The sequence below is a fragment of the Pinus tabuliformis genome, chromosome 3_2 (genome assembly GCF_031772625.1).
Source record: "Pinus tabuliformis cultivar Carrire ecotype Pingquan chromosome 3_2, CPIR1, whole genome shotgun sequence".
NCBI lineage: Eukaryota > Viridiplantae > Streptophyta > Pinopsida > Pinales > Pinaceae > Pinus > Pinus tabuliformis.
In genome coordinates, this window is record NC_142302.1 from 337,927,856 (window position 1) to 337,954,073 (window position 26,218).

The window sequence follows — 26,218 nt, forward strand, 5'->3', positions numbered from 1 at the left end:
TTCTTAATTTTCATATTTTGCAAAGTATAAATATGCATGCTTATCAATCGACAATGCATTTTTTATGTGTTTGATATATTGCAGTTGAAACACCACAACAAAATGTGGTGTAATGGAAGTAAATTTCGCATCAAAGGGTTGGATGAAAAGATGAAAACTTCTGATAGTGGAATAACTTCATTATTTCATGTCATCGATGTTTCCTCTAGAGGTAACAAACATCCAAAATTCTTTGAGAATCAATACTATAGGTATCTGCATGATATACTTTAGTGAATTTGAATCCTTCAAAATAGTTGTATTCGATGTCAAATGGTTTAGGGTATGCATCCATGAACGTGACCATGATAGAATTGTTATTGCGCATGCTAACAGATTTACCATGGTTGATACAAGGAATATTAAGCCAAGATTAGGGTGATATGTTCTTCCAAGCCAACGTAAACATGTATTTTACGTAGACATTCTAGGTAAAGTGGGTTGGTCATATGTTTTTATATGTGATCCTAGAGGAAGGCCCATAAGGTATAATGTAGCGGAAGGGATTCATAGAGTGTTATATGAAGATGTCGAAGAAGTTAAAGGAATATATGTTGATTGAGACAATGCCAATTTGGATGAACTATATGATATTTCCATTATGTCGGAAGAAGAACCAGTGAAGAAGTATAACCAAATGTAGAAGAGCATGTTCTAGACGATGATATACTAGACGACGACGACGACGACGATGATGATATGACGAATCCTTTGTACATGAATTCTAAACTAGATGATACATATGATGAGATGGATAAGGAAAGAATATTAATGACATCAAAATTTTGAAAAATACGAGGTATGTATTTATATGTTTTTAGTTGGTTCGTTTCCTTTTGTTCACCTTAGATTTTATTTTCCTAGTTTTTATGTTTGAATGTTACTGTGTTTCTTTCAAGTATATTATAGTAGATAGATTGGATATTGGGGAATTAAGAGTGATGTGGTGGGGGGGGGGGGGAGGGGCCATATGAGCTTCCACCTTAACTTGGTCGAAGTTGTTAAGTAGAGAATATATAATTCTTGAAACGAAGAGAATCTCATTTACGTTTATACCATAATTTCCAATTTTGACTTTAATGGTTCATTAAGCAGATGTACTAGGCGAGTTGGGCGATGGGTGAACCAGGCGACATGATGGTTAGACAGACATGCGAAGTAAGGTTGTCCCATCATTGGACATGAATTAAGTTCCCACTAGGGTATCTCATAACGCGTTTTAGAAAATTGACTAAATTAATGTTTAGGTGTTAAAATCTGGTTTATAATTGATTGATTATGCAGCATGGATGTACTAAAAAATGATAATATTTTGTTTTCATTGATGACCTAATGATTTGTGTTGACTTATTTGCACAATGGGGTGAACACTTGTGCCTTGGACGTACTCACACGAAGGTGGAACACTCGCGCATCGCGAGCTGGGCACGCCAAGACATCTGCTCGGTAGAGGTGCCCATGTGACAAGTTGGTGGGCTGACCCGACTTGGAAAGGGGCATCTGCGTAAAATAAGTAAGGTCAGCCCATGATTTAGGTGTTAAAATTTGGGTTATAATTAATTGATTATTCAACATAGTATTAAAAAATTATAATATTTTGTTGTCATTGATGAGATAATGATTTGTGTTCACTAATTTTCACAACAATGTGAACGCACGTGCCATAGGCATGCCTAAATGAAGGTGGGGTGCCCATGGGGGTGTTGGTGGGTGCTGGTCGGCACGCCAGGGCACCCGTGTGACTAGTTGGTGGGTTAGACCAACTTGGAAAGGGGCACCCACATAAAATAAGTAATGTTGGCCCATGACTACCCATGAACAGAGTTCCCACAAAGGGGCATCATAACGACTTTTAGAAAATTGACTAAATTAATGTTTGGGTGTTAAAAGTTGGTTTATAATTGATTGATCATGAAGCATAGAAATAAAAAATAATGATATTGTGTTGTCATTGACGAGATAATGATTTGTATTCACTGATTTGCACACTAAGGTGAACACCCGTACCCGCATGATGAAGTCGGGGCACCCGGGCGCCCATGGGGGTGTCATGTGTTAGGCATGCCAGGGTGATCGACACCCATGGGGGTGTCGTGTGATGAGCATGGCAAGTGTCATGCCCCTATCCTGGTGGTAGTATTTCAACCGATCATAGGTAGGTACATAGGGAAAATTTTAAGAACCCCCCATAAATTTATAAATATAATAAATGGGCGAATCTCCATGGTATATAGGAAAAATGGAAGGCGATTTTATCAATAATATAATATGTATATATATTTTTTTTGGCGAATCTCTCACCAGGCATGGTTAATATTTTACTCAATTATAAAATCTTGTAAGATCTTGGCGAGTCTTTCACTAAATAATAAAACTTTGTAAAGTCCTATCGAATCTTAGCATAGGCTACATGATGGTTTAATTCCCCCATTTAAATAGGCTACATTCCAGGTGAATACCATGGGTCAATACCATGTGTCATTTTGGTGAATACCATGGGTCAATACCATGTGCCATTTTTATTTTTATTAATTCTAATATTAGGGTTAATAATGGTTTTTTGTATGGTATTAATAACAATCTAGTCCATGGTATTTGTCCCATAGTATTTTGGCCATAGGTTTCACCTAAATATAACCCATTTTTTTAGTGTTCGTAAATATAAGGTGACTTGTGGAGTAAATATAAAAAAATGTTTTATTTGTTTACCATACCTCTCGTTTATTTATATTTTTATTAATTTACCATACCTCTTTTACAAATATGGTATTTGGCCCATAGGATTCACTTAAATAAAACCTCTTTCTTGAGCCTTCATAAATAGAATGAGGGTTATGGACTAAATATAAAAAGAGGTTTTATTTATTTACGATACGTCTAGTTTATTTATATTTTTATTTATTTACCATACCTTTTGAGTAAGTATAAAAAGACGTTTTATTTATTTACCATACCTCCACTTTACTTATATTTTTATTTGTTTACACCCTTACATGTATATAACGTGACTTATGGAGTAAATATAAAAAATGTTTTATTTATTTACCATACCTCTCATTTATTTATATTTTTATTAATTTACCATACCTATTTTATAAATATGGTATTTGGCCCATAGGATTCACTTAAATAAAACCTATTCTTGAAAATGGGCGAATGGATTCACTTAAATAAAGCCTATTCTTGAAAATGGGCGAATGGAAGGTTGTAAGTCCTAATTTCAAGGGCTAAATTTAACTTTTTTACCCTCTCCCTTAAAATAAGGTGGGCTATTTGAGGTGATTTGTAAAAATGTACTATGATACAAAATATTCGCCCACTAAAAATTTAAAACCCCTTAATTTCGCCAAAGGGCGAACATTCGCCCTAAAATTATCCTTGTAGGTACAACACCACCACTCGATTTCTTTTCACCAATACTTTCAAGCATGGACTATGCCTAACATCCAATAATTAGAATTTTTTCACTTCACTAAGCATTCATCAATTATAATACACAGTAGAAATATTCATTTTAACTTCATTCATATACAAGTACACTTATTATTTTTAAAGGGAGGGGCAAATCCTTGATAAAATCTTACCGACAATATATAACAGTATATTTTTACAAGTTTATATAGAATCAACCTTTCCAAGGCAACCCCAAAATATCTTTAGCTAAAAGAATGCCAAACTATTATTTCAGAAAATTCACCTTGAACCACCATTCAGCCTACCCGCACTATCGTGTAGCCCCATCATTCAGGAGTTCGTGTTGCCCAACACTCTTGTCTACCTGGTCATAGGTCATGTCACCTGACGCCTGTGCCAAACTCATCACCCGGTTGCCCTCTCCACCCATTCACCTTTTTTTCCAACTCATGGTCGTATGGCTTTGCCCCGAGCTTAGGTTACCCACCCAGCTCATCGCACCGTCGTGCGGTGTACCCAGCTCATCTGGTCACCCTTCGACCATTCACCCAAACTTCGACTCATCGAATCACCCGGTCTGCCCATTCGCCGACTCGCCAAATCGACCGCCCACTGTCAGTCACCTCTACCCAATTCACCCGCCTGCAAACATTCACGGGTAGAACCACCCAGCGGTTTTCCTGGCTACACAAACTACGACTCACCCTGTTCTGCGGTTCTATTCTCCTTTGCCTATGCCTTGGTACTTTGGCCTTGCACTACCTACACCTCGTGTCCTCCATATGGCCTCCCACTTCACACTTCCAAGTGTATCACTTGCTTTCTTGTTGTGAGTTGTTTTCTCCTCCACCATGCATCCTCCTCTACTTATACCATCCACCTTGGCTACAACGTGGGTTGACCTACCTAGGCCAACCTCCCAATTCGGTCGTCCATGCCCCCACTCAAGGTCAACTCTCCCATCTCGTCACCCCGCTGGGTCCACTCACCTAACCACACTCCGTATAAGGTCGCGTCTCCACAAGTTTTGACACTTAGCGAACTTTTCATCTTCATTGACTCGTTGCATGCCAACTTGTCTAAACGTCGCAACTTTCGTCACAATGACTCGCCGCTCTCCAACTCGTCACACCGACTCTTCTCCCATTGACTCGTCACACACCTACTCATCGGTTTTAACTGAGGGAACGTCACCCCATCTCGTGGCACATCGCACGCATGACTCATGGGCGTGACACCAAGGCACCGATGGTGCAAGTTTGTTGGTTGACCCGACTTGGAAAAGGGATCCCACAAAAAAAAAAAAGTAATTTCGGCCCATGACTACCCATGAATAGAGTTCCCACAAGGGGGTCTCATAATGATTTTTAGAAAATTGACTAAATTAATGTTTGGGTGTTAAAATTCAATTTATAATTCATTTGTCATGTAGCATGGAAATATAAATGATGATATTTTGTTGTCATTGATGAGCTAATTATTTTTTTTCACTGATTTGCACGGCATGGTGAATGTCTGTGCCCTAAGCATGCTCGTAAGAAGGTGGGATTCCCAAGCGCCCATGGGAGCATTGCGTGCACGGCATGCCAAGGTGCTTGCCCAATAGGGATGCCCATGCAACGAGTTGGTGGGTCGGCCTGACTTGCAAGGGAAAACCACACAAAAGAAGTAATGTCGTCCCATGGCTGCCCATAAACAAAGTTCCCACAAGGGGGTCTGTTATGCTCCTATACCAATAGGTGTCATATTTCATGATTGACTTGATGGGCTATGTAATATGTTCATACCTTTCCTTGTTGCAAAGGTTTTCCATATTTTCAAAAATTCAAAAAATTTAAAAAATGTAAAGAGGGTATAACCCAAAAGAAAAATCAAAGGGTGAAAAGAATAAAATGGTCCAAAAATTGGAAGAAAATGAACCCCACCAAAAGAAAGACCAAGGAAAGTGTGCAAGTCTAAATGCCACTACTTTTTACTCTTATGTGATAAACAAATTGTGTGCAACTTGTAACCTATGCCACAATTGATGAGCAGTCAAACAGCTTAAACTTGACTTGTTCATATTTTTTCAATTTCATGTTTTAGAGATAGAGAATAAAATCTGACCAAACTGTTCAATCTTGGCAGATAAGTAGATAGGTAGAGTGAATAAAATGAGCTCAATAGTTTAATCTAAGCCCTTGGATGTAATAAGGTTAGACTTAGACAGATTTCTACATGTAAAATAAAAAATGTGTTAAGGGTTTGCCAGTCCAAGTGCACCCTAATAAAGAAGAAAAAATGTCAGGCTAAAGTAGGTAGGGTAGGTAGATGATGTTGCAGAATTACTTGTGATGGATAATCTCTCTAAATATGTTAATTTTCACTTTCATCATAAGTGCAAGGCAGACATTACACTTGATGCAATTCAAGCAAGACAAGGTCAAATAATTAACTTCCCTTCTCATTTTTCCCTAAAGATTTCACTAATTCCCCCTAAGTACTATGGTCTTTGAAAATTAGAGGAGCTCAGAGCATTTCTCTGACTTTTGGAGGGACCAGACCCTCAGCCCAATAATTTAAATGCCTAAATACTTAGGAAAAATATACAATATCACATAAAACCCCTTTTTCACTCAAGACTAAGTTAAATACTTATTCTAATGTTTTACTTAGCGCTCATTTACATTTTATGTCATATTAACTTCTAACCTATATTATATAAATCCCGCACTATTTTACCCTTTCCCATATTATTTAACTATATTAAAATCCCCGAAATTGTTACATATTCCGCCCCTTAGGTTAATTATAACCATAAACATGTTTTAAAAGGATTAATGAATTAATATGTAATTCATTAAGAACCTAAATCCCCCGCTCCATTTAATAGGGATTAATTAACCCTCATGGTTAATTAAGAACCCTTCCCAACCAATTACATTGCACTCGATACGATTAAATAATAGTTAATTGGGTCGAGCCCGCACACATTAAACCCCACCGTATTGTGCCTCCCGTCAGCCATCCGATCGCGCCTTCATCATCCAATGGTCCTTAAAAATATCGCGCATGACTTTGTGACCGCACATTAGCACGCAATCACAAAGTGGTTTTGGCACAGTGCCTTTCCACACGTAGCACAATCTATGGGATCGCTGGCTCTCGGCCAAAACCCGCCCGTCGCCAAAAGTGGTGCGATCACATACCGCTTACCGCCCTCCACATGTGACAAAATGTCTACTCCTACTTATGTCATCTGCCCGAATGATTAACTCCCGCCACCTTTTGACTTTGTTAATAAAACCAACAAAGTGTCGTTTTCTCTGTTATTTTATACTACAACTGTGCTCACATGCAAACAACATCCAGGTCAACTATCCCAATTTTCTAACTGCCACCCTACCAAGAAATTACAGCCGGCGTAGCCAGAACCTGCTAGCCACCATCAGCACCTTCCATTACTCTGTTCATTCCTCAAATATAGGTATTTAGCTGATTTCCTCCGAAACCCTAAAAGTTTAGTTTTACAATATAAATCCACTGAGAAAGGCAAATTCCTTGCAAAATTCAGTCTTTATTTTTCCAATATAAATTCCCAGGCCAGCTAATTTGCCCATTTTTCACCAAAAACCCAAAATTCCTTTCTAAATCCACAAGAACCAGAAATGGAAACCCCTGTGGCTCTGTCTATTACACCCATGAATGCCCCTCATAACAACTTAGACTATCTGCCTCTTGCAGATAAATATTTTCAGATAAGGGACTTATCCAGTGAGAAAAACCACCTGAAAGTCTTTTTCCAAGTCAGAAACCAATACCTAAATGGCTTAGATATCCTGGGACTGTGGGAATCAAACCTTCCCAGGTATTTTCTCCCCTCAGTCCATGTTTTCCCTGATTTGATTCATCAATGCCAGGAAAACTATGACCCTAATCTCAGAGCTGTCATGTCCCCAAGTCAAACAGTCCTTTTCCCCATAACAGCTGCATCCATTAATGAAATGTTGCAATTTTCCCTTGAACAAGCTCTCACTCCTCTTTCTATGGGATACTTACTTGAGAAATCTTCCCAATTGTCTCAATCAAAACTAACTTGTATATGTCATATGTTCATGGAGCCTAAACATCAGCCTAAAGGCCCACCTCCCTATCTGTAAGCTTTCTTCACAAACATAGGAAAACTCATTGTTGATATGATAGCCTTAATCATGGGATTCAACTCTAGTGAGTATGTTGATGATATAACCTTAGTGTTGATGTCAATTTTTACTCTTGGATAGCCCCTTGTTGTTAAATATGACTATGCCTCGTATATTGCCACCAAAATTCATGACTAATTCCTGAGACTAGACAACGAAGGAGTCTTTAAATACACCACTTTCATTTATCATCTTATTTTGTATTATCAGTCAGAGAACTTCCATTTCCCTGTGAGGAAACTTGACAATAAAGGAAATCCAAGGTCTGTTACCTTTTGGAGCCCCATCTTCCATGCATCTTATGAGTCTCCTTACTCATACAGTGAGTTCATTGACCAATTTGTTCATCCTGCAACCACTTTATTGACAGGGGTTTCCCCTCCTAGAATCAGTGGTGACATCAGGAGAATCCTACAGCTCTCCAAGAAATACAGAATAGGTGATTGGTACCTATACGAGAAACATACAGAGATTCAGATGTATGGATGTGAGCTCTGCCCTTTCAAATTACCAAAGTACGTTCCAATGAGACTGTTTGCATTGGAATATTTCAGACAAATGATACATACAAACCAGGTTCATTTTTGCAAAGACAAAAAGAAAGCTCAACTCAGAATAAAAAATCAGTTAGACTCTTATGTCTGCAATGATAGGGAAGCATGGAAAGAAGCAAAGAAAATTCTAGAAGATCATATTAAGTTGCGCAAAAGTTTTGGTTGGAGGCCATATGACCCCAATAGTTTCATCTGTGATAGGAGAATGAAAAATAGGTTGTCACCATACATTCACCATAGGATTCTAGAAATTGAACTATATGCAAATATGGATGAATGGAGGGAAGGAACCCTAGTAAAGCATGATAGTGAATAGGTCAATATTGAGAATGTTATGAAAGATATTGAGAAAACGCTTGACCTGGATTCTTTTGGGCAGGTACCATTTGAGATATCTCAAAGATTAGGAGTTGGTGCCTCCAGTACTAGAACTTCCCAGCAACCTTCATAGGAAACAAGCACACTAGCCACAGGAACACTAAAGGGCAAGGAATTAGAGACTAGCTTCCAAACCACAGAACAATCTACAATGTCTAAGCAACCTGAGACTTCCAAAGAACAGGCTCAAATACATACTCCTCCCACTCAGATCAATATGGGAGAGCCTCCAGTTCTACAAACTCTTCTAAATGTGGAAAGAAACAAAAAGAGAGACAGGGAAATAACTACCCCTGCCAGCAAATATTCAGGACAACCTGGGACAAAAAGACAAAGACTGAATCCCCTTTTAGAGGAGGAATTTGCTGAAGAAAATACAGAAAGTTAGAGGGAAGAAAGAGTGGAGAGTCAGCAAACTTTTCCAGCTAGAGGAACATCCACTAGCTCACAGAGGCAGGAGCTAGAAAGGCAGCAAAGTGTAGAGATATCTTCTTTCAAGCCACCAGGGACTGATGCCTCAGACATTAAGAAAACATTTACATAAATAAAGGCCAAGAATGATCCATTGAGACTTCAGGTTTATAACCAATATTTGAAGATGGCTCCCACAAATCAACAGAGATTGATGTCAGCCTATGACATCAAAGAAGGCAAAATGATAATGAGCTATTTCAAGCCAAAGGTGTAGTAGCCTAAATCAATAACAGATTATCTCAGAACAAATTTTGAAGTCATGGCAAAGGATATTCATCCTTTGGATCAGATTGAATTGCATAAGCAAACTGGAGAAATGATTTATTCAACCTTGACTGGTAAGGCAATGATGGCCCAAAGGTTGCAAAATTCTTTAGATAACACTACTGCCCAACTACACTTGGAGAAGGCTTCCTCCCAGGCCAAAGATAATAGAATAAAGTCTTTGGAAGAAATAATTATTGGATTGGGTCATGATCCCAAAGATGCAAAGGCTACAGAAGCCTTGATCAAAAAGAAAGATGAAGATATTGCTGCCCTAAGGAAACAACTAAAGCTGCCACCTTCAAGGCATCCACAGACTGATGAGGTTATAAAGCAAAAATCTAAAGAAGAGTTGTTGGATTTTCTCTTAAAGCTTAATGAACAACTGAATGATACTGAACAATCACTTGAAAAAGAATTGAAGGATAAGCAGGGAGAGTGGACCTCTCAGCCTCCCAATGTAATACCATTAGTTTCAACTGTAGTCCCATCAACTCTTGGAGCAGCATTGGCACCAAATATTCTAGTAGTCACAGTAGAGGCAGTTATAGGTACAACAACAATAGGAACAACAGGAGTAGCACAGGGCAACATTGCTAATTTGAGCACAGAGGGGCTAATCAAATCAATGGAGGACCTGAAACTACAAGTTTCAGAGCTAAATAAGCTAAAAGAGCAACATGCTAACTTAGAACAAAGGTATGATCTCTAAAAAATAAGTTTTGCAGAAAAGACAAGAGAGATTAAAGTTTTAGAAAACAAAGTTAAAACATTGGAAAATGATCTTACTTTTGACAAGCCTCTGTCAGAAATCAAGAAAATTCTTTGGACCAACATCACTCAATCAATAAATGATGCTTGGCCATCAATTCAAATAATTTTTTAGAAAATTGATTTAGTAAAACTAGCTCAAAAAGAAATTTAGAAGACAGGGGAAGAATTAGGAAATATGCCTGAAGAAGCTAACAATCTCATATAGTTTTTGAAAACAAGGAATAAATACCAGCTTGAAGAGTTGGGCATTCAAGATATAATAGGGACAATTTTGGAGATCAAAAGAGTTTTTACTAAAAGAACTCTGATGCAAAACTTAGAAAGAAGGTGCCATGACATGCAGGAAGAAATCAATGCCTTCATGAAGAGATTTGATGTTTTGCAGAATAAAGGGTTGCCAAGTCCTCTAGTTATTCATGATAAACTAATGACTCATAAAGACTATGTGGAGAAATTGAACAAGTATGCAGGCAACCAAGTAGGTTCATCAACAAGTGCATCAGGAACAAAGGCATTGCCTACAGGCAGAGTTCTCTATGACAGTCTAGAGAACTTGTTTTATGTCGAGCATGAGATGAAGCACTTGTTCCCCAATCCAGGTTACCTTTTTCAGGTACACAGAAACTGATGAAACCCTGAGGAAACTTCAAAAACACAAATTGCCAGAACCAAAATGGTGGGAAGACATATTGGAAATTTTGTAAAATTATCCTTGGTAAAATGTAAATTTTGGTTATTTATTGTAGTAATGGTAAAGAAGATGAATAGAGATGAACAGATATCAAACAGGTCAAAGTGTATCAGAACAGGTAAAGGGTATCAGTCAAAATAGGGTAGCCAGCACAGAGTTACTAAAGAAGACAACAGCAAGCCAAATCATAGGGCCTGCCTCCAGCACACTCAGTGAGAATAGGAATAGCACAACATTAGTTTGCCTTTTCTCCTATCTTTGAGACCATTTGTCTCTATTTTCTTGTAACTTATTCATAGTCATCCTAGAATATATCTCACTCTGTTATGAGATATTTTTTGTAATTTTTTTGTATAAATACTCCCTCAATTGGAGTAATGAGTGTGGATTCTTAGACATTGCTGTAATACTGATTATTTTGGAAAAAAGTGCTGTTGGACCAACTTTTGTATGGCTTGCTGGATAAAGAATTGATGCAAAGGACTTTCCATAGATTTCTTGAATCAAACATCGAATCAATAAGTCCTCTATACCTTGTGTTTTAAAGTTTTCCTTGTTTCATATATCATATATGTTTCATATCTGAATGATAAATGAAAAAGAGTAGTTCTAAAAATTCTTGATTGCACTCTATTTTCAATTGTTATTATTCTCAATGTTTTCTTCTGAACTAGGATAAACAGTGAAATATTAATTGCTCATGTTTTATAGTTTATTCACTTTGATTATTTAGTAAAGAATACTCGACTACTCTTTATTAGTAATCATTCAATTTCCTTTTTCAAATAGGTTGAAGGATTCTTAACTGCCCTTCACCCATTTTGAGTCCATTCTATTTATTCCAAGTCTTTATTTGTTCCCTATTTGACCATCTTCCTCTGTGAAACAATCTTTTGTTAAGAAACCAAATCCAGTTAAGCATCTTCTTTGACTCCATTAGCCCAATGGCCTAAATTACTCAGTCCTACCCCTCTGCTATTGAATCTCACCACCCAAACTCAAACAAAACTCCTAAACTTCACAACTAGCCTAATATCTTTCAAGACCAAGCTAAATCATAAAGAGAGAGCCCTCTTTGAGTACAGATTGGCTAGATTCTATACTTAAAAGTTGGTTTGTGGTTACCTCGGACCCCTTTCCTCTTCCCAACAACTTCAAGGAAAATCTCAGTGATAACAGGGTCTCATAATGATTTTTAAAAAATTAACTAAATTAACGTTTCGATGTCAAAAGTTAGTTTATAATTGCTTGATCACGCAGCATGGAAATAAAAAATGATATTATTTTGTTGTCATTGATGAACTAATGATTTTTGTTCACTGATTTTCATAGCAGGGTGAACTTTTGTGCCATGGGCGCGACCGCACGAAGGCGGGGCACCTTGTCGCCCATGGGGGTATTGTCTATTGGGCACACAAGGGTGCCTGACACTAATGGGGGCATCACGTGTTCGGCATGCCAGGGCACCCACCTGTAAGAGGCTCCAATACGATGATTTGGTCGGTCGACCCAACTTGGCAAGGGCCACCAACAAAAAAGAAGTAAAACTACCCATGAACAAATTTCCCACAAGGGGTTCTCATAATGATTTTCAGAAAATTGACTAAATTAATGTTTGAGTGTTAAAAGTTAGTTTATAATTGATTGATGGGCCCATGACTCCCTATGACTTGATAATAGGGCCAACATTGAAATTTTTTCATTTTGTGCTTTTATGCACTAAACTTTTACATGGTTATGGTAGATATATGCATTGATGATATGGGAGGGTTTTGAGACTCAAATACGACTCACATAAAGAATTCAAAAATCAAACGACAAAATTATAACATATATAAATGTCAAGGAGATGAAATTAGTTATGACTATTTATGAGTTGCAGGATTATAATGTACTCCATAGTATAGAGGTTGAGAAAACCCCTTACCCTTCCATTTGAGAAAACTTCTTACCCTTCATCATCATCTTTGTCATCTTCATCAACATCATCATCGTTATCATCATCATATTTTTCATCCACATCATCTTTAATATCATCATCGTTGTCTTCATCAACATCATCATCATCATCGTCATCATCATGATCAAAATCATCCTTGTCATCATTGACATCATCGTCATCATCATCAAAATCATTTATATGAAAAGGAATGATGCCTCAATGAATCACACATAATTTATTATATATCCCTCTTATGCTCTTGGTGTGAATCTTATTCTTACTTTTTGTAGACGTACCCCTAAGTACCAGTCCACCACTTAACATTTACCAATTAGTTAAAATTATGCTTTAATTAATTGATCCAACATAGAGTGACATGTGAAAGGAGACAACGTTGAAATTTTTTCAGTTTGTGCTTGTATGCATTGAAATTTGACATGGTTATAATAGATACATGTGTTGACGTTATGGGAGGGTTTGAAGGCTCATATATGAATATGGGAGGGTTTAGAAAAGGTGTATAAGTTAGTAACATGTTTTGAATTATTATCATTTTCTAAAACGAGTTTTCACCAAGTGCATAAAATGAACAATATGTTTTGAGTTATTATTATTTTCTTTTTATATTTTAAACAATTAGTCCAAACATGTTTCATTCCATTCATCATGGTGTTAATTTTTTTTTAAGATTCTCTTCAACCCCATATATCTTATTCTTTGTTTCTACTTCTTTTGGTTTCATGCCCACTTGAACATTTTTTTGACTCAATAGGTTCCTTGAGGTCTATCCTCCACCCTTATAGATTTTATCCTCTCTTGGTTCTCTTAGTCATTGGGTAAACCTAGAAAACTTATATTCCTCATACATTTTTATAGATTGAGTTCCATAGGATTAATAACCACCCAAACACACATGCACTTTATGATTTTGAACTCTCACTCCCAACTCTCTTATGTCACATCACCTTCTATACCTCCTATACACTTCACCCTATGATATTAACAATTCTATATTTGGGTTTCAAATGACATTTAACATTTACCCTAGCCATTTATCCACCTAAGATTTGATTTTCAACATTTACCCTATTCATTTCCCCACCTAAAATTTGATTTTTATATATCTATGAAAATATCCTGATTTTTTTATTTCTTCACACTTTTATGCAATGATGACTTGCCAAATGAGGAAGAATGTAGCCTCTTTACTATTATTTAGTTATTTTTCAACACATTTATTAAGCTCTACATTTACAACTTGGGAGTTCCACCCTAACTTCAAACTTTATACTAAAATTTCCTTATCCAAATATGATGGATAAATGCATAAACACGTTTTGTATTATTGGATTTTTATCTTAATACTTGATTTATAGACATGCATAAATATAATTGATTTACATGTGTTTCTTGCTACCAATTACTTAAATTATGTTTCCACCTTTCTCTCTCTATGTATTTATTTTTACCTCGACCCTCTCTCCTCCCTCCAACTCCATCCCTTTATGCCCCTCCCTCTCTCATTCTCTCTCCTCCTTTCCCTCTCTCTCATTCTCTCTCCTCCTTTCCCTCTCTCCCATTCTCTCCCACCTCCCTCTCTCTCTCTCTCTCTACACCCTCCAACTCCATCACTATCTCCCTCCCTCTCTCCTTCTCTTCATCTATCCTTTGTCTCTCTATATATATGACCCTAAAATAGACACACTCTTTGATCTCCATCTCTCCCTTGTCACTCCCCCTCTCTCTTTCTCCACTTTTCTCTCTATATGTATTTCTTATTCCCTCCCTCTCACCCCCTCCAAATACATATCTCTTTCCCTCCCTCTCTCCTCTCTATCCATCCCTCTATCCTCCTCTCTCTCATCCTTCTTCTATCTCCCTTTCTCTCCTTCCTCCTTGTCTCTTCCCCCGTCACTCTCTCTCTCTCTCTCTCTCTCTCTCTCTCTCTCTCTCTCTCTCTCTCTCACAATCTCCCTCCCTCTCTCCTTCTATCTATCCCCCTCTCCCCCCATCCATATTTGTGTCTCCCTCCCTCTCTCTCTTACCTTCTCTCTCTCTCTCTCTCTCTCTCTCTCTCTCTCTCTCTCTCTCTCTCTCTCTCTCTCTCAATTCCTCCTCTCCTCTCCTTCACTATATCTCCATCTCTCCATTATCACTCCCTCTATCTCTCCACCTCTATGTCTTTGTTATTCCCTCCATACATATCTAGAGTTTAATGTATCATGATATATTAATATATATTATAATATGAAAAAATTAATATTATATTAAATTTAATATTGTATAAAAAAAAAAAAAAACTAAAATAAACAAAATAAAAAAATATGAAAAAAAAACAATGAAACACAACCATATATATAACATAAAAATTTAATAAAATCCAAAGCTCCCTGATAACTTTCTGTGCGATCCTTTCCCTATCCCAAGCCTGCTTCCACCCACCTCCAAGTTGTAGGAGGAAAGCCTCTACCATTTCCCTAGATTGAGCATGTCCCTGCCCACCTCCGAGCTGCAAGAGGAAAGCCTCTCCCTTCCTGACAAATACCTCACCTGGCTCCGAGCTGCAAGAGGCACATGACCTCTACCATCGCCTCTCGCCTTCCTTAGAACACGTCAGAGCTGCAAGAGGAAGATCCCCTGAAATCGTGACACGACTTGAGGGAAAGCCAACTCAAGGATCTAAGGAAGAACAAAGAAAGAGGAAAAAATGTGTTCAGTAAGTGTAAGCTACTCTGACCCCACCTGTGAGCTATTTCATATGCTTTCACTCAAGAAATAATATGATATAACATTATCCTTTTCCTTTACCTAACCATAACTAAAACCTATGGAAGAAGCCTCTTTCACCTTGGCAAAATAATTTTGATCCATACTATGCAATAATAGATTATACTGCGAATAGGCCCAAAGTTTTTTGGAAAAAAAGTGTGGTAGAGTCCCACCCATAGATGCAAACACTTGTCAAACATTGTATTTTCTTCAATTTATTTGAAACATTGAAGAGTCACTTGTTGTGGATGCTTCTAGTAGCCCAACTTCCCTAATCTAGGTATGTACTATATCGTTGTCATTTGAAACCCTCGTATGTGTTGTATGTCTATCATTTGAAACCCTCACAAAAATTGGTAGGGGGTTGTACTAGGACTAGCATGTCATGCTTACTTGAACAATTGATTGTACATAGGAATCACTTGTATCATAAGGTAGGGGGGAAATTTGGTAGTTTCTATTGTATATTTGTATAGTTCTATAACATTAAGCCAGAAAACACATCACACTTCTAATGGCTATTGATAGTTACAGTGTACAATATTACTAGTGGTAGTATTGCATTGACCTAGGGATTTCTTTGTAGTGAAAAGGAGATTTTAAGCCTTTCTAGAGGATTTCATGAAGGAAACATCTTGATCTAACAATATTATGTTTTTAATCATGGTATGATGCCAAATTTGGTTCTGCATTAGATTAAATTTTGACATACTTCAGTTCATGTAAATATGATAATTTTGATCAGCACAAATGCTAAGAATTGGTTCTTGATTTTTAACTTGCTTGCTACTTATTTGTTTGTCTTGAGAGGCTTGTTTCTCTTTATAATGAAAATTTGTGTGGAGTTTAGAAATTGTTAGTTACAGTGTGTTTTGAGAGCCATTGAAATAAAGTTCTAGCTGATGAAAATTTGCGTGGAGTTTAAAATTTGTTAGTTACAGTGTGTTTTGAGAGTCATTGAAATAAAGAAACTTCTTGAGGGCTAAATTAGGCCTCTTCTAGGCCGACTTGTCCTTTTGGTAGCTTCTAGACCAATATTTTTACATAAAATACATTTCATTTATTTGATACATGAGCCCTTCAAGGGACTTTACATCATGACCTTGTCTTTGACTCTTCTTCAGAATCCTAGAGCACTCAATGGGTGCTTTGACCTAGGACAAATAACCAGTTGGAAAGAAACCCATTTCATAATAAAATAATTTTCTTTTTAGAAATAAATATTTTCTTTTCTTTCTTTTGACAAGTATAATAATTACATCTAGTCATGACATCATTATAATTATGAATACCGACACTAGTTACTTCTTCAACAAAGCTTACTTCAAACCCTAACAATGTTCTTTTTCCATAACCTTGAAAAATTCCTCAAAATTGTAATTCAACCAAATTACAAAACAATTTACAATGATGACAATGTTATTTAATAAAGCATGTGGGGAGGTTAAAGGGAGGAGTATGTGAAGCGGACTTGTCTTTGATCAATGCTACGTCAATGTAACCTACTTTTTTGGATGAATTATTTTCAGTATTTCCTATATTAATATTAGTTGTGTTAGCTTCTAAGGCTTTAAATTATTTTTTTCCCTTTCTGTTAAGTAAGTTTTTGTGGTTCATGAAGAGGAATATTTGCTATAGTTCTCTTCATGTCTTTGACCAATTCATATTCTAGAGTTTCAATATAAACATTTTTGTTTGAGGTAGAAGTTACATGCTATGATATGGTTACAAATTTCAATAGGAATTTCACATGCTACATACCTTCAATGTCTTCTAGGGAAGATTGCTCCTCAACTAAACTCGTCTCTCCTACTTTTGTACTTAACATTTCTTCTTATCTACAGAGTTTCTCTTAAATTAAGTGCATGTTTGATGTCTCTCAAAGGAAGTCAAATGTATACTTTATATAGCCTTCCAAGGGCTTTTTAAGCCCAATTGGAGGCCAACTTTAGCTAGATAGCAGACCTGTTCTTGGGAGCACTATAACTTTTTTTCCAAAATACAAAATGATTTTATTTCTTTGATACAAGTGCACAAATGGTTCTTTACATAATGGCAATGACCTTTTGACTCAAGAAAATCCTATAGGCATGCAATGGATGCCTGACATATTAACCAAAGACTCAAGCATGAAACCCATGCTTTATAAAATTTTCTTTTTACATTTTTGTTTTTCTTTTGATCAATATATAATAATTACATCATGACATTAAAAAAAAGACAATTATGAAGACCGAAACTATTTAAATTTCCCAACAAATAAGAGCATGTTGATTCAACTAAGCCATAGGAGAAACACCAATTATGTTTCCATTTTGAGTTTCTCACTTAGTTTAGGATAAATATTGATTTGATACATGATGACATCAAGAGAACTATGGTTAATGATATATGTTTCATGATGAGATTTTCTTGTCCTCCAAATGCAATGAAATAAGATCTCTTCAAGATGATGGCTCTTCTATCCTTTCATGCTCACCAAGGCAATCTGCAACACTTCCTGCAATTTTGGACCTGAGGAAACACTAGAAACCTTAGGGTATTCATACATGTGAACATTAGAAAAAAATCACAAACTTTAAAAATCTTGATGTGTCTCTCAATAATTCGATGATCTATATTTATGTAGCCTTTCCAAGAGGCCGCATTAGCCCTCTCTAGGCTGAATTTTCCTTGGCTAGCCGACTTGGTCTGGGAACCTTCTATACATTTCTAATTTCAAAATAATTTTTCTTTCCTTGATACAAAATTCCTAAAAGGGTATTATACAATATGAAAAGGACCCTTGACTCATGAAAAACCCTAGGAGCATTCAGTGGATCCTTGACCTCATGACAAAGTGACTTGATCATGAAGCCCATGCTACTTTAAAAAAATAATTTTCTTTCTTCTTTTAATAGATACATAATAATTACATCATGACGTGAGTGAAATGAAAATTATGAAGACCAAAACTAGTTACATTATTCAACATATCAAAGTATGTGGGTATTTTTTTGTAATTGAAGATTAAAAGTTATTAGATTATGTTGAGTTCTCAAGTTAGCGAGTGAGTTAATTGGTTAGGATGAATAGGTTCTCAAATTCTCAAGTTTTTAAATATTACTTGAATATTTTAAATACAAATAACTTCCTTATAACTCACTTGTACTAATATAATGTTCTTTTGGTTTTGTCAAGATGTTTCTCAACATCCCTTATGACACTCGCTAACAATTTCTCTAATTGATGGAGTGTTATAGGATGCTCAACCAAACAGGTATTTTTCAGATCTATTTTCATCGAGTGATGAAAGTTCATGTAGGATAAAAGAAATTGACCAAACATCTGCTACGTCATCTAGTAGGCGAAGATCAAATAGAGGTGAAAATATTAGAAGAATTATCCATATATGCATGGGAATTTTTCTCACGAAAGGGGGTTCATGTTCTTATGATAATGAGAGCATAGATGAAATGGAGGTTCCCTTGAGGTACACACATCTATTAAAACAATGGGCACCCAAGGATCTTCCTGAAATAAACACTGATTTTTCTTTCCATGAAAGGATATACCACATTACCCCATCATCATTACATGGTTTGGGGGTATTTTCCATGGATGGCATAAAGGCATGTTATGGAGGATTAACTTAATTGATGAAGTATATCGAACCCTGTTACAACTACAATGATTGGGTACGACTAGTCCAATATAACAAAAGTATGTGAAGATATGGAGTGGCTGCAAATTATATACAACTAAAAGACAATGATGAAAATAAAGGTGCAAATATGTATATTGATGGAATGCCAAAAGTAGCAGGGAATATTGCAGGGTTTATAAATAGCACATGGGCCATCACCACAAATAAGTAACCCAATTTCATATTCGAGGGACGTGAACGGAACCATGTATTCATATGTGCAATTAAATCAATAGCTGCAAGGGAAGAGCTTCTCATTGATTTTAATTTGAATAGAATAAATGAAAATATTGCTATTATGGGGGCAAAATATATACAATTTTACCCAACTTGTAAGCAATGTCTATTGTATGTTATGATTGTCATTTACTACGCAAAGTTTCTATATAAATTTTGACATATGTCAATAGTGGTTTTCTTATTAATATAATGATGATTAATTGTGGGTGAATTTCTAATTACACTTATTTGATAAACAAGGTGATAAGGGGAACGCACCATCCATAGAGCAGTCGATAGATGTTCGTGAGGAAGAGGTTACCGATGATGCAATTTTTATGTCTGTTGATCCAATCCAAGCAATAAGGAAGCTTAAATTCAAAGAAAACAAGAAACTTAATTCTTTAGTTCTGATTGAGCCTCAGATAGACGAGATAAAAGGTAAAATTAGAACCTTGCTGCAACAAGTTCGTTGGTATGGAGTGAGAAACTCATTTAATAGTCCAAATTATTTGTTTATGATTTAGTTATCTCATCCCTTATAAAAAAAATCTATTTTATATGAGATTTTGGCGAAGTATGATCCTCATGCTATGAATATGGATCGGGTGAGTGTTGGTAGCAGCGTTGATGCTCCACCTATGAGTGAGTCACTAGTCATTAAGACCAGTACAACTGCTCAACCATCCACAATAGGATCTACACCCCCTGAACAACATACATTAGGATCTACACATGATGTTATGGATGCAGAGTATGATGCAATTGCACAATTTGAAATGATCTTTCCAAGATCTTCCCATGTTACTAGCATGAAATAACTACCAATCACATTTTTGGTAGATGATGCCAATGTCCCTATGAAAATAGAGAAAATTCTAGGTATTTTAGAAGTGTTTTAAATATTAAGTACAACCTAAATGAAATTAACGTATAGTATGTGATTATTTTAAACTAATGATAATATCGTTTTGCAGGAAATGATGTATTTTATAGATTTTTTATGACATCACCTTGGAAATATCTGGTTCGATCATTCATACAAATTGGAAATCCCAAAGTTCCAAGTTAAAAGAGGAACTTATTAACCGAATGGCTCTCCTGTTTGATGATAGTGCCTTCAATATATCTGGAGTTACCTCAAAGGAAAGCCTACATTTAAAATATTTACAAGACCAATATAGGCCTCAATTGGAAAGGGCCAAGTCACATGAGTGCCATCCATTTATTTTAGAGATGGAGTGGAGAATTATCATGGCATATGTACATGAGAAGCCACTTTGAAAAGCAGGGAAGACTCCACCCAAACCAAGAAGGTATGGGGCACTTTTAATAATGTAATTATGATGCTTTATCTTCATTTTGACATCTAATTAAGTTTTTGAATGTTTTAAATATAGACTCCTAGATACTTCCAAAGCCACACATGATAGAATAGCCAAACATGGGAAGAATCATCTTGGCCCAGGTGATTACTCAAAACTAGCCACAAAAGTTGTAAGTATATAAAAAAAAAAATTTGCATCCAAATTATAAATTGTTAACAATTTTAATTTAATATCACAGAAGAAGAAAAATTCATGTTCTAAAGAAAAATCACACATGACACAATTCAAAGAGGCTCCCACAAAGGAAGAACTAAATCTTGATTTCAAGTATGACTATCAAGTCATGGTTGAACGAAGGACAAGCTTGATGTCTTCATAATCTTCCACCATCCAACATAACACTCATGCAAATAAAAGAAATAATAACATATATAAAACATCACTTTGGCAATCTGTTGGTTATTATTTTTTGTCATAAAGTGATGTGCTTGATTGTAAAAAGCAGGCAAGCAATGTAGATACAACACATGAGCCTACTAATAGTGGAGTGCTTGATCTTGAGATTGATGTTCAGCTCGGTACTGGAGGTATTTCATGTGTTATAAAAAAATCATAGTATGGAATACAATTAAAAATATTTAAATTCAAATGGTGTATTAATTATAACCTTTCTTGTTTCTACACTATAGCATGTACAAGATGTGGCTAGAGAAGAGGAGGAATATATGGCCACATCCGAAAATATTCTGAATTTAACTTTTCTTTCTTATTGCAATTTATGCTCGGCCCCACTTGTAGCAACATAATTGTAGGACTAGGTCAACAGTAAGACATATTACACTAGAGACCACAACAACTGAAGGAGGCCAAGATCAAGACATAATGGCTAATTACATATTAAAAAATAGAAAGAAAGCTAATAAAAAAATGACTGAACTTGTTTATTTAGAGCCCTTTTTTTAGTACCACATTTTTTATTGAGAGGTTGAATGACTCATGGCATGTGCACATGTAACATTAGAATATCTTAATAAAAGGTTGTGATTTTTCCATTGCAAAAAATTAGAATGATTTTTTTTCATAGTGTGTAAACATATTTTTTGTGATACAAGGAGGGTGTAGAATACATATATTTGATAAATCTATGGTATAAGACAACTAACTCCATTAGGAACACAAAGACCCTATAATAATATTCTTGTGTTAAACTAAGCCTTTACACAATCCATGCCCATGATTATTCAATAATCTACTAATTTTCATACCTATCGCAATCCACCATAAACTACCACACTCCTAATTTAGGTGCTAGCTACTCCTGCTTCTTTTGTAATGTTTTCTCTTGTTATATTGACAATTCTTGTGATGTAATGTTAATTCATCATCGTCATTGTTATTTTGTGTTCATCGTCAAGACAATTCCAATAAATAAGATCGCAATGCAAACAAGAACACCAAAAATAGGCTCTAGGCCAGGGAAAAAGCCCTCCATAGGGGAAAAACCCAAAAAAATATCTTCTTATAGAAATTTAAGGAAGACTTCCAAGACCTTTGATCAAGGCAACTCAATAAGTGATAGGAAAACCACCCAAAAGCTATGCTTCTCTCTATAAATTAGTCTACTTCTCTTCTCTAGCTTGAAATGCGAACAAAGATAGCTTTCTTCCCATATGTGCAATCTTTCCAAAGAAATAATTGATGCACAAGACAAACAAATAAACCTTCTTTGTTTCCCTGCTATCCTTCATCTCTTTCTCACTATGAATTTTCCTCATACTTCTTGAAGAGACAAAATTACTTGTGTGACTCAAATGAGGTCCAATACCTCTCCTTTGTTGAGAAATCTAGGGAATTATGTGAGTTAGATTATTCAATTTGATTACTCTTATCTTGATATTTACTTGTGAAATTATATGTTGATTATGTTAGTGTTCCTTTCATCAAATAAATTCCAAAATTAAGATCACAAATGCAAGAACACAAGATGTGGGCATAGGGCCAAGCCAAAACCTGTATAAAGGAGAGAACCCATTCAACTCTTTATCTAATATACTAAATCAGGTTGAGACACACATGACCCTTTGACTAAATAAATAAACTTACCCCAACCACCAAACCAGTTCCTCAAACAATCATCTTTGCAATAATGGTTCTTGGCTCCTTCTAGTTCAACTTAAAAATTTCAACCCTCCTTCCACAATAGTCTCAGTCTTCCTACTTCAAAAATATCGGCCTTCCTACTTCAAAAATCTCAGCCTCCCTTCTGTAATAGTCTCAGCCATTTCTATAATCATCTCTACAACAAGGAACTTTGGCCTCCCTGTAATTGTTTATGCAATTCACATTTTTGACTTCCTCCCTATAATAGTCTTCTAAAATTCTTGACTTCCTCTCCATTTCTCAGTCCTGTGATAGTTTCTCTTACTTCTTGAAAGAATGCTTCACTTCTCTCCTTCAAATGGTGAAATCGTAAGCTATTTATACTTATTGATTACTGTGCATTTGATCCAACAAGAAGAATTTGGCTTAAACCTCACTTGTAGGATTGTAATGAAGGTGTTGATGGTGCTAGACCCGCCAACATGTTAGGGGATCTCCCTCATAAGAAGTCCCAACTAGACCTTAGACCGTTTGGTGTAGGAGTCCCAACAGTGGTTCATACAGTATTGCCTTGACCGCAGTTGAGCATAGAGGTGAGTAAGAAGTCCCTATTGGTAGAAAGGGTGTGACATGCATAGCAAGCTAAGGAAGTTGCATGAATGGTTCCAACACATGGAAGGTGGAATGAATGGGCCCTTTGGAAACATGTGTAAACATGCAACTTGGAAGGGAACACACGAGCAAAGATGCATCACAAACTGGAAGGAAGGTGAACCAACAATCCAAAGTGATGGTTAAACCAACATCACGTTTCAGTAAGATTCATACATACATATACAAAAAGAGTCTATGCATACATGCGTAAGCAAACATATACATATATTATTATAGTAAAAAAGTTAATAGAAATACAATAACAACATATGCATGAAACATGTTGGCTCTGTTATATTAAGAAGTGAAAGTTCCAATCATACAGTACAACCATGAACAACCACTAGTCCCGATAACAAAACATTATAGTCACTTCCTCCTGCTCCTCCAAATAGATGCACTAGCTCTTCACTGTGGAGAAGCCAAGGCTCATTACAATATTCTCCAAGCTTTCTCTAAGATACTCCTATTGGAAGCTTGGCTGACCAGAAGTATCTACAATGAGTTATGAGGTACTATAAATAGCAAAGGGTGGGGTGACCCTTGACATTCCCCTTTGTGACTGTTCACCTACCCTTGTGACTCTTCATGTTATGAAACCAGCTCAAAAAAAAGATAGAAAAGATAGATCAACACCTTAGAATTCAGCCTCTTCGAGGGCGCAACCTCCTTTACATTACATAAATGAACAATTCTTGGATGATTCAAATGACAAAACCTCCTTTCTATATATAAGAGTCTAAGGAGTCACAATATAACCCAACCGACCTAACAGTAATAATATAAAGCCACAAAAATAACAATAGAGGGATTCTATAGGGCACAGTAATAACAATATGGGGACAATAGGGGCACAAAATTATTAATAAGGGATACAACTACAATAGTAATGGGGTAATCACTAGTATTATAGGGACCCAACATGCCCCTCTCCTTCAAAAAAGTGTTGTCCTCAACGCTTGAGTAGTTCTAGATGCTTCTGTATAAAATTATCATCCTCCCATGTGGAATCTTCAGCGGATAAGTTCTTCCACTTGATAAGATACTCTAAAATTTATCAATTTCATAGCTGACGAGTTCTTCTTTCTATGATTTCTTCTGGTTCCAATGTAATTTTTCCTTCCTCGTCAAGTTCTGGCAATATTGTTTGAACTGGGAGCTTGTCGCCTATAACCTTCTTTAAACATGAAACATGGAAAACTGGGTGCAATCGAGAAGCTGCAGGAAGCTCCAATTTGTATGCCATAGTACCAATCTTTTGCAACACCTTGTACAGACCATAATACTTTGGTGATAATTTATTATCCTTCTTAGCATGCTTGAGGGACATTTGCTTATATGGTTGTAGCTGTAGGAATACCCAATCACCTACATCAAAACTTCTTTCGCTGCGATGTTGATTTGCCTGTTGTTTCATTCTATTCTGTGCCAACACGAGGTTATCCTTTAAGAGTTGTAGGACTTGTTGTTGATGTTCGATGTGATGTTCCACTGCTTGAACCTTAGAATTTTCTCTTAAATATGATGTGATGGATGGTGGCTGATATCCATAAAGTTCCATAAATGGGGTCATTTTTGTTGCTGTATGGAAGGAAGTGTTATACCACCATTCAGACAGAGGCAACCATTTGACCCATTGTGTCTGTTTATCAGATACAAAGCAACTAAGATATCCTTCCAAACATTTGTTTACTATCTCAGTTTGCCCATTAGATTGAGGATGATAAGATGAGCTATGAGCTAACTGAGTACCAAGACAAGAAAATAATTCTGTCCAAAAATTTCCAGTGAAAATGGGATCTCTGTCACTTACAATAATCTTTAGGTTTCCATGTAGCTTTTGAATTGTTTCCATAAATGTAGTAGAAACTGTATTGGCTTTAAATGGATGTGATAATGCACAAAATTGTGCATACTTGGTAAGACTGTCAACTACCACCATGATGACACTCTTTCCCTCAGACTTGAGTAAACCTGTGATGAAATCCATTGAAACCACCTTCCAACGTTGGCTTGGAATGGATAAAGGTTGTAATAGACTCGGTGTCTTAATTGTTTCAACTTTATTTTTTTGGCAAACCAAACATTCCACCACAAACTTTTGAATATCCGATTTAAGGCCATCCCAAAAAAATTCCTTCTTAACCCTGTGGTAAGTTTTTAAAAATATTGAGTGCCCTCCTAAGGGAGAAGTGTGCAATTCCACAAGAATATTTTGTTTTAGTTGGGAATTATTACAGAGGTATAAGCGATCTTTGTACCATAACAAATCATTTTGCCAGCTAAATGTATCAGACATACTGGAATCTTGTTGTAACTTTCGAATAAGTGCCCACACTTCTTCATCATTCTTCCATTCCTCCCTTGCTTCGTTTATCCAATCTGGTTGGATAATAGAAATGGCGCACAACAATGCTTCCACATCCTCATCCTTTCTTGAGAGTGCATTTGCCAACACATTTTGCTTCCCTTTTTTGTAGATGATTTCAAATTCATAAACCAACATCTTTGTGACCCACTTTTGTTGCTCTTCAAAGGATAATCTTTGTTCTAAAAAGTATTTAAGGCTACCATGATCCGTTTTTACCTTGAAGTGTCTTCCCATTGGGTAGGGTCACCATTTCTTAAGTGCATGGAGTATTGCCAACATTTCCTTCTCATAAATATCTTTGTGTATAAAATTTCCCTTGATTGGATGACTTTCAAAAGCAATGGGTCTTTCATCTTGCATTAAAACAACACCAATTCCATT